The following is a 14,732-nucleotide window of genomic DNA, read 5'->3' as shown; positions in this document are numbered from 1 at the left end:
GGGAAAACAAAACAAAAAAAGACTCATTTCTTGATTAAAACTAGCCGGGGGGCAATCAATTAAAACCAACGCACAGCCGTAATCGTTTATTTTGCTTATGAGCTTTAAAATGGACACCGTTTCCAGCACAAACGTAAATAGTCAGACAACCCTGCCCCTTTTCCAGCGGCACCGCCAACCATTAGCCCGATGCAGATCGCTGTATCCTTGCAACAAAAGCAGGAAATACAGTACAGCGCAATACAAGTGTGGCAGGCAAATAGGACTGAAACACACACATCTACAAAAACACCGTTTACCTGAACAACTGGCTTTGACGAATCCCTTCTCCTCGACCTTCTGATCTTGTCTTTAAAAAAAATCCGCCTTCAGATCCCACACATGGCCCCTGCTGGAAGTAGATTATTAAAATACGTCGGTGATTTCGTTCTATATATTTATATACATATGCATACATACATATATAATATATACATTTACAAATCACAAATCTAGACCTATATTAGCAATTTAAAGGGCCAGCGACACCAACAGAGACGGGCTTTTGAGTCAGTCTTCGTCCAGGCACTCTTATCACCACACCCATACAGAAACTGGGAACATGGCAACAGCAAGCGCAGGGGGGGGATGCGAGGACTGCAAGGGCGCACCAGCGGGTTAAATCCCCCGGTGGGGACAGTAATGCGTTTTCTGGACAAACAGTCCGTTTTTAATGCTAGTTTTCACCGATGGGAAGGCATTGCAGGTATATATTTGATGTATGATAAGAAAAATAAGCACAGTTATCACAGCCCCCCCTGGGCTTTTGAGAATGGCACACTCCACCGGCCGGCTCAACAAAATGAAAGCAGGGTGGGAAAGCAGGACATTTATTTAATTCCAACAGATGATACACACATTTTCATTTCAAAATCTGCACATGAGGTGCGTCACTTCGGTTTTTAAAACGACTAGTGTGACATTTCTCGTTAGATTTCTTTCTGCCCACGCTGTACAATATATTTATTTAGATCCGCCCCTCCCCGGTGGCGTAATGGCAGAGCCCAGTAGTGTAGCAGTCGTAGAGTAGTACGGTCAAGGCTTAACAATGGAAAGCGCTTAAAGGGGAAGAGCGCACGACTGAACGACTGCCACACAAATCAATTCCTAGAATATTTCTCAATTGTCATTTCTTTACACCAGAAAGCCTTGCAGGAGTTTGAAACGATTCTGATAAAGCACTGATTCAATTAGTTCGAGTTTAAACCACAATAAAAGCAATGCATTACATTTGTTACCATCATTATTCTGCAAATTACTAGCAGGCATGACATGCACCATGGCTGTAATGGTTGTAACCCTGTGTAACTATTCAGTATTTGGGGAGGATATGAAAGTCTCGTCGGTTTATAGTTTAATTTGCATTTGAAATTATTTTAAAAAATGGGGCTTACTGTTTTCTAAATACAAAACATACCTACAGTATATTATAGTTTTACTGTATTTACTTTTTAAATGAGAGTTGGGAGATATGTCAGGTGTCCGGCTGTCAAAGGTGAGGAGTTATTAGTATTAATAATCATTTTTTATTATGAATATGAATAATAATGAAGGAAAGGCAATTCGTCAGTTTCACAGCTCCCCTCGCTGCTTGCAGCCTGTAAAGTGATACCAACAGCACAGCACTTCCTGACATGGCCAGCTACCGAACATAACATCAGATCACAAGTGCCTGCTCTCAGTTACTATTCAGGGTACCACAGTCCTGCCACTTGTCATATAGTTACGTCTTGTGTTTGTTGTGCTGTATTCCGTTTTCTTTGTATACCTCAGAATTATGTTGTGTATTCTACATTTTTGTTACGCCTATTTATAATGCGCTTTAGCATTTACTAGCATCTTTACCGTGAATTGCATACAGCTACAAAACAGTCAGTCATATGATACTGATGATGATGATAACAGAAAAAAAAAATTATACACACACGCCTAGAATAGTTAATTATTTATTGAAGATGTCTGTCAAGCCTGTGCTAGCACCATGTTGAGCTCATCTCTCTCCTCCCTGCCCTGAATGATTTCTCTCAGTGAGGGTAAGCGCCGACCGCTTACAGGCTGCTAGGCCCACGGAGAGCGTGACGCATGAGACCGTGCCCTCATGTGACACAGATATCGCAGCCCCCCTAGAACGCTGCAGCTGTTGACAGGAAAAGAGGTAACATTAATTAACACACTGCTCAGAACACTGCCCCAGGGGGTGGGGGGTCAGGGGCTGGGATAGGGGAGGGGGGTTATGAATTAAAAATAACCTGCACCCACTAAAACACTGCTACCCCCTGAGAGCCGCCTGTGAAGCCAGGGGGACACTGAAACATTTATGAAAACCCCTTCAAAGATCAGCCAGCGCCATCTGGGCCACCATTCTCGCACCGCCACAACATTTTTGGTTTTCTTTTATGATTACTTTTATTTTCTTTTATATTTGTAGCTTTGTGAATAATGTTACAATGGCATATCATACTGTGTGAGGGGGTGGGCTTAATAATCAGGAGCCTTAAAAAAAATCTAATAAATTCCCACAGAAAACAAGTCATGGATGACTATTGCTGAAATGGACGGTAAAGGATCCCTACGGCATCTGCAGCTTGTCCTGACATGCATCTCCTAATGCTTCCTGCCAACAGAAACAGATTCCCAGGAAATCTTCAACCGAAAAGTCACTGCTGTGCTACTGATCTGATTCACACTTGTAACATCTAATATAAAAAATAAGAAAGATAAAGCACACATCCAGTGTCATCATTCGAATTAAGATTATTTTTATTTTTTCGCAGAAACACAAACAAAACGAAACAAGAGTAACATGAAATCGCCTGGAAAGGAGAAGTTTCTGTGCTTAAAATTGCTTACTGCCCGCTGCATGACTATTTTACAAAATCAAGGACACAGTTTCCTGTCATTCTGGAGATAGAAATACGAGATGATAAGGGCTGGAGAGAGAGTTTATGATGCCAATATTGACATTTTAATGACTAAAATTTAAATATGAAAATTTGATTCAATTTGCTAAAATTGAATTGCTTTCTCTTTCTGTTCTGTTTTAGACAGGATATCAACACTGCATCCTTTTCACTCACACATACGTTTTTGATGTCATCATTTTCGCAAAAACCTAAATTAATCCCTGCCCATGGGGTAAAGGTTATGCAGAATCAAAGTACATTCATGTCTCTTGCTCTGGCCCTTTGTGTTTAATATGGAGGAGCATCATGGTGCTCAGTAGCAGAAGGGTAGAAGCTTTTGGTTTCCTATTAACTTTGAAAGGATTATGTTAGAATTTAAAAATAGTTTTTTTTTTTTTTTGTCCATTAGGAACTCCTGAATAGTTAATGTTGCCAATAAAAGTGAACAGTGGGAACGGTTTCCTCTCTTCTCTGCAAGACCTGTAATCAATGCAGAGAGGATGAAAGTGGCAAGGGCTTCTGTCTCTCCAATTTCAGGGATGGAGTCAAGATTCATTCAAATTTAGCATTTTGAAATGCTTCTGTGTTTGCCCAAGTCTTGCAACAATATACTTTATATTCCAGGATAAGTGATCATTCCAATGGCCCCCCTTCCCCCCCAAAAAAAATATCTATAAAATATATTATGTTGTAGGATGTATGCCTCTTGTATTTTATACTGATTGCATTAGTTATTATTTAAAATGTTTCTTGTGTAAAGTCACCCTGGGAATTATTTATACATTTTCTAGCAAATTATACATTATCCTAGATTGGCTGAAAACCTTTTTTTTGGTTTCTTTTCTAAATAATATACCATCTAACAAATATGTAGTTGCTCCTCAAGCTGCTACAGGAGAGACTAACAATTTTAGGAAGCTGGCTATGCCAAGGGATGGGAGAATCTTATGTACAGTGGTAAATTCTGTAAACAGTGGAATTATCGGGTGGAATTATCTGGTAATTCTGTGGATCTTTCATTACTGTTACAAACATTGGGATTGAATAAATAATGGTAGGCATGGTTTTTCAAAGATATGCAATTCAAGAAGTGACTAGTACACATGCAAGGAATATTGACCTTAGCCATTCGTGGAATTTAAAAGAAAAAGGGAAAGGGGTCATGCCCATGTATTTTAGCACTACCTTAGGGGTTAAAAGTTATGAAAATGGAGTTACTCAGACTCCTTCCGGCTCCTTCTACCCTGAAGGTGAGGCAGTGTCCTATATTCCACCTATACCCCACAATTAAACCTGCCGTCACAGCTTAATGTTTCTTATTGCAACCTTGGAATTCCAATCAGGTTCACTGAAACTTAGATTCCTTCGGCTTCCTTTGCTCACGAAGGCTCTGCATGGCGAGAGATAATATTCCCCGATTTCTACTTCCACTGGAGGGAGGGAGGGAGAGTGAGCAAACTTCAGTGAACTAAGTTAGGTTCCTGGAAAAGAGTTTTATTTTATTTTATTTATTCAAGAAATTCTTAGAACACCAGCGCATGATCTGTAGATCATCAATTGGGGGGACACAGCCGTCCAGCGAGGGAGAGGGACAGAAGAATTGCTATTGTTCAGGGTAAGCCGGAGGTTGGCCACGACATCGGGAGAGCAGCTTTCCAGCACACGCAAGAAGCACCCCCCTCTGAATGGTACTGTGGTACAGAGCGATGTCACAATGCACAACCTTTGAACTGAAGCTGTTGTCTGCAGCTTCCTGCAATCTTATCACTAATCCAACCCCCACCAATAACCCAGAGTGCACCGTGCTGCCCTTTCTTTTAATCTGCCACAGCGACAGGCAGAACATTTATGTTGTAGCATGCACTGGCTGGCTTTGCAGTTTGTTTACAAGCAAAAATAATTCACCAGGGGCATTTTCAGAGGTTTCTTATAAATTGGGGGGTCCCTGCCATTAATCTGTTCTGCCACACAATGAAGTCCTGCTGTAAACACTTTATCAGTAGTCAGAGGAAAAGTACTGCAATATATTCCACTAGCAGGCACTAAGATGATGGTGGGGGGGGGGGGAATAGAGAAGTGGAAGTGGAAGGTCCTGTCTGGTGGCAAGAATCATGCTGATTTGAAGGCCTAGTTTTCTTAATGGGGGTGGGGAACAAAAAAAAAAAAAAAAAGACAACCTCTCGTCTGGCTAAATGAAACTCTCCCCCTTTCACACAATTTCTGATTCAGGATTAGATCAGGAACCATTTAGAAAAAAGGGCCTGGTCATTATACAGTAGTAAAGAGAAGGGGGGGGGCATCATACCAGTGGGAATGAGCTTCTTTATCTAGATTTACCACACAGGTTTGCATATCTTTGCCTATTACCGTTCTTAGTTTGCAATTTCCGTAACCTACACCATGCAAAGTGGTACTGCTAAATTCCCATAAAACAGTTAATGTATAGGACAGTATGGAAATCCCTATGCATATAAACAGTAAAGACAGGGCACTGTATGTAAAGAAGCTCGGAAATAGATCATGCTTAAAAACAAATGTATAGAAAAAATACTTTAAGAGAAAGTGTGTATGCAAATAGGTAGAATGCAAATGTAAATTCTGTATGTTATGTAAACCTTATTTTCATCCTGGATGCATGTCTAATAATAATTACACCAAACACACTGCAGAGTGCAACAGTTCATTGAAGGCGTTGTTTTGTTATTTTACTTTTAACTCCTGATGGCTCTTCAAAAGTCACAATTTCAAGAAACAGTACAGATAACACCCTAAAACAAATGTACAGAAATCCGCCACCCAAAGATTAGAGGACATTTACAAGCCTTACACTGCTCTCACCTCCATTACAATATCACCTTTTGGATTATGAACACAAGGGGAAAAAAAGGCAGTGCCCTGTGTGTACGCCAGCCTCTCTGTACACAAGTAACTCAGCGCACTGTACTTTGGTACTTTGTACTGTTGAATTGCTGCAGCTGCAACTCCCATGACAGTAGCTCTCTTTTCCTTTTTTATTTTTTTTATTTGATTGCAGCATGTATGGGCCAGGCCACCGCGCTGGGCCTCACAGCATGTCAGTTTGGCTCTGCATCATCCTCCTGCCACGCCTCACACTCCCAAGATGAAAAGATGCAGCCATCTAACATCTGAGCGGCAAAACGCACGGGCCACCTCTGCAGGGTCTCTCCTGGGTAGGCCATCCTGGGAAAGTTCTGGACACCACCCATGCAAGGGGCCAGGAGCATCTCTCCTGAATCCCCTGACGTCAGTCCAGAGTCCACAGGAGCCCTGCTGCAGCAGACCAGGCCTGGAGCAGCCCGAGGGCTCAGGGGGAGAGAGATCCCCAGGGTCCCTCAGGTCAATCTCATCCCACCCCGCGTCCTTCAGATTCAATGCACTACACCCTTGTCCCTCTCCATATCGCCACCCTTGCTTAGCGCCATTTTACCCCTCTGAATGGCTCTGCTCCGGTGTACAGCTCTCTCCTCCCCACTTCCTTTGGAAAGCCAACTCTCCTTACTGCCAATTTCAATGCCTGGCAGTGTGATGATGGAGGACCACACTTGACTAAGCGTTTTTCCTGTGTCTGTGTGTGTTTCAAGACCGTTTGTCATGCGTTACTCTATACATGTCATTGGGAAGCTTGAGAATACTTTTGATGCCACACACTACAATGCGGATGTATTTAAGAGTAATTGCGTCACTCTACGTATAAATATTTCAGAGGCGTTTAGTCAGTCTGGCCTGGGGGAGGCAGAAGTTTCTGCCAAACAGCTCCCAGCTCGACGAAATCTCCGGGTGCTTCTTCTCTGTTAAACATACGTTACTAATCAATTACTGAAGATCGGAGTAAAACAACAGCCTGGATGCCACAAAGGATCGTGCATAAAAATTTGGCAAGTCTGAGCACCTTTTGTGGGTAAAATACCAGATTAAGAGGAGACTCACTCTTAACTGGCTACTCAGTGCATACAATGAATAAAAAGGACTGGCAATGGATAGCGAACTTGGCAAGGCTTACTGCTACTGAATTATATAGGTCTCCAGCAAACCCCTAACCCGATACATTATATATGCTGTATATACAGTCGCAAAGTACCCTACAGTGGAATCACCCAAACCAAATGCTTTTAACCAGGCTCTGTGTAGTTTTCCAGCCCTTACAATACAACACTCAAATACGAACTGGCTGCAGAACGTTACCTTGGCAACAGCAAATCAGGCTGGGAGGTGGAACAGGGATGGCCAGGCCAGTTCACACAAAAGTACAGCCAAACTAATCCAGGTACAGCAGGGGGTTACGAGCAACAGGACGGTTAACGAGAGAGGTGTCACGGCCGACTCGGGGCAATGTGGGACAGGGGCCATGAGGGACTTTTAGGACTCCTCAATATTTGTCTTTTGCCACCTTCTGGAATTCATGTTTTCATTAATTCATTCTCAACTGGTGTAATTTTATCCCGACTCCATTTCCCCCAACATGCAGACACACCCAGACTGCAGACTTGGCCGGGCAGAGATGTAACACAAAACCTAAATAGGACTGATACGTCTAATCGCCATTAAACGTTTAACGACCGAATCCGTGCACGCACACACGCGCACACACGCACGCACACGCACGCACACACCAGTCAAGCAACAACCAGAACGGTAATAAAACACTAAAACCTTAGTGCCGGGATTACACCTAACACCACAACCAGGTCAGGAAGCCCAGCTGTGCGGCTGTAAAGGTCAGGGAGGGTCAAACGGCAGCTCTTCCAGCTGGGTCACAATGTCACCTTGCCCGTCCCTCAACGGATCAGAAATTAACTGTGCCTGACAGTGCCACCCCCACTGCCCCCGCAGCCCGAGCCCAAGGCTGAACACAGAGACGCAGACAGCTCTCTCCGGCAGCTCCTTGCTCAGCAGCCGAGGCTGGGCGTGTGTCTGCAGTGAAGCAGTAACGAGGTGCCTTGTGCTCTGCACTGAAAGTCAGAACTGGTTTGGTAGTGAGGTTAGATTATAGCTTTTTTGGTGTATATAGGCATTTATATGTATACAACATTACTTGAAAGCATATTCAGGGTGTAGGATCTGCTCTAGACAATATGTGGGCGTTTCTGCGGGGTTTCCGGGCTGTGTTCTGGGTTTGACAAGGGTGTTGTGCAAATGTGAACCAGGCCACAGTCACACAACCCCGCCACAGACATTGTGCTGTACATGCAGAACAGAGGTACAGGTTGTTCGTCTGTCTTTTACAATTAGGTCATGATAAGGCACTTTTATGTATTCCCTGGTTGTCCTTCTTATTTAAAAGGCTGAGCTGAATAATTCAAGATGCACAGCTTTTAGTCAAGCATCTCCTGCAAAGATCCCACCCTAAAAATCAAGCACTCGAGGAAAAAAGTGAGAGAGAAAGATAGAAAGAAAATCAGCACTCAGGGAAAAAAATAAAACATCAATAGCTTGGTTTCTAAAAAAAGATGCAGCTGAAGCTAAAAATAGCCTTTCAGCTCTGAACAGGTACTATGCCTGCATTTCAATTGTCTTGGTTCTGCTCCCTGACAGATAACCTTTTGTACACATTCTGCAGCTGAATTTGCTTTGAGAGCACAAAACACATTTTCCAGCGCACAAATCACAAAGGAACCCAACGGCGAGAGAAGGCAGCATCCACAGCACACACTACTGTACTGGTTCAGACCCAAAAACCTCAAGATATGAGTATGGCATACAGCTCTCCAGCATTTGTGTTCAATCTTACAAACGATTTCATAAAAAAAAAAAATTACAAATGCCATCCATCTGTCTATGAAAGCATTGGCTTTCCGAGCAATTTTTTCATTTTCATTTTTCCATTTTCAGCTGCAGCTCTATGCACTGAAAAACATTTTTGGCGAAAGACATTCTGCTGAATACATGCTGGACTCTCTCTCCAACTGGGACGACTTGACTAGAGTAAGAGGACAGATGAACACAAGAGCAAGATTCCCTTATTCTGCCAACAAACTGTTTATGACCGGTAATATGAAGCGTAACATTAAACCTGGAATTACACTGCTAAATAATTTCTGAACAATCAGCTAATTCATTTATTCGAATACATTTATATAAAAAAAAAAAAAAACGATCACACTCCAAGAGCGTTTTATCATTAAAAGCATTGTTATAGTGGTTTATTTAAATATATCAAAGCCTAAAAAGGAGAAATCAGAGCCGTCGAATCCACCAGACATCTCCAGGGGTAGCTGGCCGTTGCCCGGGCAACCCTCTCAAATGGCAACTGACGTCAAGTAGGTAGGAGAAATACCACCGAGAGAAGAACAGCCATGCATAATGGATCATTCAAAAACACATTACTTGAGGAGCGCTAATGTGACACAAAATACAGGAGACTCTCTCTCTCAGTCTCTCCCTGCCTGCCTTTTCCCGCTCCCTCTCTCTTCGTCTCCGTCTCTCTCTCACTTTTTTCTTTTTTTGTTTAATGCAGATTAAGCAGGAGTTCAGACACGCTCATACCGAGAGCCTGTGCCTTCTCCTCAGACAGGGCCCGTCCTGTTTTCCTCTTTTCCCCCCCACCCCCAGATAATCACAGCTCAAGGACACCTATGCCGGTTAGCCCTCCAGCCCCTGCGCTGTCGGCCACAAACCTCGGGTCTCCGGGGCCCATCAGTTCACCACAGTCGGGCGCAGGGACTGTACCACTGCCCTCGATCACTCCCACGTGCGTTAACGGACCAAACCTCTCTTCTGGTGCTGTGAGGATTAGTTGGAGATAAGAAGCCACAGAGACACATGGAGGCTAGCAGTGAACCATTTCCTGTCACACCCAGCACAGAACAATATGGCACAGCGCAGTATGGTACAGAAAAATATAGGACAGAGCGGTGCATTATGTACAGAACAATATAGAACAGAACATTGCAGTGCTGTCCACGGCCTTCTAGTTTTTGTAACATCGGAGGCTCCAAATTACATAATTAGTACCATTTATTCTCTAAATTGAACCAAATAACCATTGGGGATTTAAAGAGACCTACTAAACAAGGTTATATCTTGTTTTCTCTGCGTTTACTTATATATATCTTTACACACATATCTCATGAACTGATTGTAGTATTAAGTGGCAATATTCAATCAGATTCCGAGGTGTTTAACAAAGCCCATTGTCTTTTTGTTTTGTGGATGGGATTGGTTGATGAAGACTGTTATTGCTCGTAACTGATTAAACTGCTCGTCTTTGTTCTTTATTCATCGATCTTTCCCTTTCTTGACTCAGTGCCATTGTTAGCTCATAAAAGACACTCTGTCGCTGTACAGTCCTGGTGAAGTGTCATCAACACAACAATAATGCGCTTTTTTTTGTTGTTGTTCTGTTTTTTGCTGTTGCCGTTGTTTGAAAAGCCTGTACTGAGACAGAGCTCCGAGTGTAAAAAGTCATAATACACCATTGTCGCACGCCTTAAAGGAGAAAAAAAAAAAAAAAATGTCCTCCGTGCTGTGGAGCAAACAACGGAATTGTGTGCTGTCAGAGCCTGGCAGGGTTGCCATTTTTTGAGGGGGAAAAACAGGAGAACACAATAAATGAGGAGATCGTCCAGCCCTTTCTGTCTTGGGTTGTGTGCTAATAACTGCTTTATGCAAGTATGTCCTCCAGTCCTCTAAAGGATGCTAGGATGTGTGGTTCAACAACATGGATTAGTAGCTTGTTTTTTTGCCATATAACTTCCACTTCTACGGAGGCAAGCTTTTCTTGTGAAGGGACAAGGATGAGGAGGGGATTCTGAGAAAACAGGATATCCAGAGCAATGTACTTCAGCTCATGCCCCTGCAGGCCCACCGTCCAGCAGGCTTTCTAAGGTCTCTTTATAGTGTTAACTACTAGAGGCTTTGGGGAGGAAACGAGGTTAAACTGCTATGATTAGGTGAATAATTAGTTCAGTCACGTAACGACCAACATCGAAGGAAAAAAAAAAAAAAAACTACAGCTGGTTTTCCACAGGGATCCAGGGGTGCGATTCATCAGCTTCAGATTCATTGTGAGCAAGTCAGCTGTTTAGGAGACCACAGGTTAGTGAGGCCAGGGGAGGCAGCTGAGGTGTGAGCAGGCCAAAGCAAGGACAGAGATAACTGCCGTGTAGGCCAGAGCAAGGGCGAGCAACTCCAGACCTGAAGGCAGCAGATTTCTCATTACACCTTGAATTACCTAATTCAATTTACTACTCTGCAGGCCTGAAGCTGTGCAACGCAGGTAGGATGGACACTTTTGTCTGTTGAGACGACAGCTCTGTGATGTCTGCTGATTTGGGTTTTTTTCTGCAGAAGGAAAAGAATAGAAAGAAAACAATGTGGCAAGCCCTGGAGATCTGGGGGAGCCCCCGTGTGCGCTGTGCAGCAGTCTGTACGGGGCGTAGGCAACAATCCTCCCTGCACTGTTGACGTCATGGTAGTTTCGCTCTTAACGTTTCATGGCTTAAATCGCAGGTCCTGGTTTATGCAGGTCATACAGTACTGACATAATCCTGCACTCTGTTTGATAACAATGGTATGTATAATAGCACCATGTTTTTTTCTTATTATTTATGGTTTGTGGTAAGTGGATAAAATTACATTGTCTGTAGTGCTCCACACTGCAGGTGAATTATTGGTGCAGGAGGGAGAGCCACAGTGTCGATGAGGGCAAGGCAATCAAACTGAACTGAAAGTAGGAAGTGGTCGCAACACTAGGGCCTCCCCATCCCAGTCCTCAGGACCAAGTACTTCTGCCCAAGTTATTAATTTAATTGAACCACTTTTTTGCTCAATTGGTCACTATAGCTATAGATTTGAAAGACCTATAACCTAGCGGGATGTGGCCCTCCAAAATGGGATTTTATTTCCTGTTATTAAACAAATTCTTAAATAAATACATCCTACAGAACAGTCAAAATGAACTGATCTGAGCTTATTTCACACTTAATTCATTGTAATTTAGACGTCTCATTGATGCAAGGTTGTTTAGTCTTCTGGCTACATCACTTACTTCAACGTTTGATCAGGATTAAAACAGGCCACTTTTGAATCCACCAAACGTACAAATCTCAGGTGAACTTAGGTTATCAGTTATCTGTGTCCAAACAAAATGGGACCCTCTCTTCTTCAGCTGACACACCGTGCTGCTTGCGCGTGCGGACTTTAGCTGGATGATGTCTGTGTTGTTTTATGGCCCGGTTGCAATAAAGGGTGGGGGAAACATGGCAAACACAGGGTCAGAGTCAGATCATGGGATACACTGTTCATAAGGATTAGGAGGAAAAACAAACACCCAAACACAGTCAACACACACTGTACCGCATCATACAACTCGGCGAAAAAGAAACTACGCCACGGGTGGGTCGAAACTAGTCCAGTGGCGCTTGTTAAATCCCTGATTGATCATACTATGGTATAGCGAGTAGATTTTTCCAACTACCTGCACTCAGGTCAGTGTAGGTCCAGTGATATAAGCATGTAAGTGCATGTATACAGAGCTGTGACACCCTGCAGTGCCATAGGCTGTCCTGATCTCCTGAGCTCTGGGAGACTGAACTGACTGTGCAATAGACCTCACTGCCCCCAGGTCTCTAACCAAGAGCTACCTCCACACCCTCCAGGACCAGGAATATGGTATCTGCTGTGATTATTATATGCAGTATTATAATCAAACTTGCGCTCTGTCTATGGGATAAAAACGGCAATAATCACAATGCTTAACCTTGGCAGTGTTTTGGCCACTTTGTCTGCTGCATCTGGTCTTGTTTTCAATGCCCAAAACAGCACATCCCCATATGAAATAAACTAACTACCCAAGCAAAGGTAATAACGCCTCACATCACCTGCTGTTATTCACTACTTGACGAGGCAAGACAGGAAAAGGGCACCAGTGGGGGGGGGATCGATAAAGATCCGTTTTATAAATGCGGGAAATGGAAACAATCAAGTCACTACAGTATTAATATTCATAATAAACCAGATTATACAGATACAAATCAATATATGGATCAACACACCCGGGACCCACCAGCCCTGCCCAGGTCACCCCGGGATTGGCGAACACGGCGCCGCCATCCAGACCCCCGGGCTGCGGACACGGAGGAGGAGGACGCCGATCAGGGCTACACAACCGAGGCAGACAACAATGGATCCCAAACGACACCCCCACGCAAAACAGCACTTCAGACGTATCGCGAAAAAGGCCGAGCCAAAGCCAGATATGGGGGGGAAAACAACACAAATATCCGTCACACACACGGACGGGGTTACCTGACGGAGAAGTGTGCGGTTCCAGGGTAAATGAAGTGGCGGCTGTCGGCCCAGGCGAGCGTCTCGGCGGCGGGGTGCGGGTCCGGGCGAGCTGTGCGGGCTTTCCGCTGCTGTGGGTCCGTGTGCGGTGTGGCTGCGGAGGCGCTGCGCAGTGGAGAGGAAACCGGCAGACAGCTGATCCGCGGCGGGCAGGGCGAGGGCCGGAGGTGCTGGGAGCCGCGGAGGGGGGTGAGGGAGGGAAAGCAGGGAGGCGCCGAGCTGGTTTCTTAAAGGAGCCGGGCGTCGCGGGATGCTTTGTGCGTGACGGTGCTGTCTGTGTGGGTTGTTGTCGAAGATGTCTTGTTATTAAGGGCGTTGCGTTTATCTCAACATGGGCTTTGTGACATGCATTTCACTCCTCCTGCGCCAAGAGGCCGATATAGCACGTATTGAGCAGTTAGAACTGTATATGTATATATATATATATATATATATATTATATTACATTTCATATGATATCCATCCTGTACAATGCACCCTAGTTTTGCATGCCTTTGTTAAGTGAAATGCTGTTTGACAATATATCAATTTTTAGGTTTCTCTGAGCTCTCCTTTAAACTAATCAGTTAATTGCATTACGCCAAAGAAACTTATCATGATTAGTTTATTGTTTTCTAATTAATCACAGCCTCTATGTTGATGACCTGATTGTTTCTTTAGGTTAGTTTACCTTTAGTGGGTACAATGACACCTGGAGGATAACAAATAAAATACAGCTTACAAAGCCAAGTTGAGATTAAAGCAACGCCCTAAGCTAGGGGGGACTGGGGGGACTGGGGGGACAGGCTGGCCGGGGGACGGGGGACAGGGGGACTGGGGGGACAGAGGGGCCGGGGGACAGGGAGACACGAGCCACTGCCCCTTTGGTGCCCTCTCCGCCCCCCACCGACGGTCCATCCACATCACCCCAACCAGTCGCTTTCAGAACTGGGAAGCCATGAAATTGGCCCTGACTAGTGGAAATGGCCACTACATAGACCGTGGATGGAGACCTACCAGCATCCAACATCTCCTCTAAAAACTGTACAATGTATGCCATAGGGCAAGTTACAGGGTCATGGTCTCTTTCTAGACACCACATTTAGAAGTTCTGCCAATGGCATAGGTACTGCGACCTTGTGGAGGAAGTAGACAACATAGCGGCAGAGAGTGTTGAGGCCGAAAGCTGCTCATTTTCAAGTGCCAGACCCACAGCGGGAACAGCGCCAGGTCCAGGTCCAGAAGCCACAGTTCGCTTGAGATAGAAGGTCCTCTCGCAAGCTCCCTGTTAACACACAATGTTCCCACAACAACGTTGTGTGTTAGCAGGGCCTGAGAAGCCTCTATGGATCCCGGCAGATCAGCAGGATGAGGGCTGAGGACCATGGTCTCCAAGGTCATTAGGTAGCTATCAGCAGGACTGTACTTTCAAAGGGACTCTCCCCTCTGTCTGCCTCAGTGTTCAGCCTACAGTCCATAAGGATAGTGTCAACGCCTGTCACTTAA

The 14,732-nt window shown here is 44.4% G+C and overlaps 1 protein-coding gene across 3 annotated transcripts in view; it reads right to left on the bottom strand.

Annotated features, from left to right (window-relative positions):
• LOC136753481 (guanine nucleotide-binding protein subunit beta-4) overlaps positions 1 to 13,420 on the bottom strand; it is a 28,377-nt gene extending 14,957 nt beyond the window's left edge. Inside the window, exons 1-2 of one of the 3 annotated variants that reach the window (XM_066709620.1) lie at positions 13,209 to 13,419; positions 300 to 391 (exon numbers count right to left, since the gene is read on the bottom strand). The gene's annotated coding sequence lies outside the window, so the exon portion shown is untranslated. Of the gene's footprint in view, positions 1 to 299; positions 392 to 13,208 lie in introns of all 3 variants that reach the window. The other 2 variants (XM_066709621.1, XM_066709622.1) reach the window with 2 other exon arrangements.
• Positions 13,421 to 14,732: the final 1,312 nt, after the last annotated feature.

This window comes from Amia ocellicauda, chromosome 7 (genome assembly GCF_036373705.1).
Source record: "Amia ocellicauda isolate fAmiCal2 chromosome 7, fAmiCal2.hap1, whole genome shotgun sequence".
Taxonomy (NCBI): Eukaryota; Metazoa; Chordata; class Actinopteri; order Amiiformes; family Amiidae; genus Amia; species Amia ocellicauda.
Note: the sequence above shows the minus strand (reverse complement) of the source record. Positions and strands in the feature narration are given on the sequence as shown.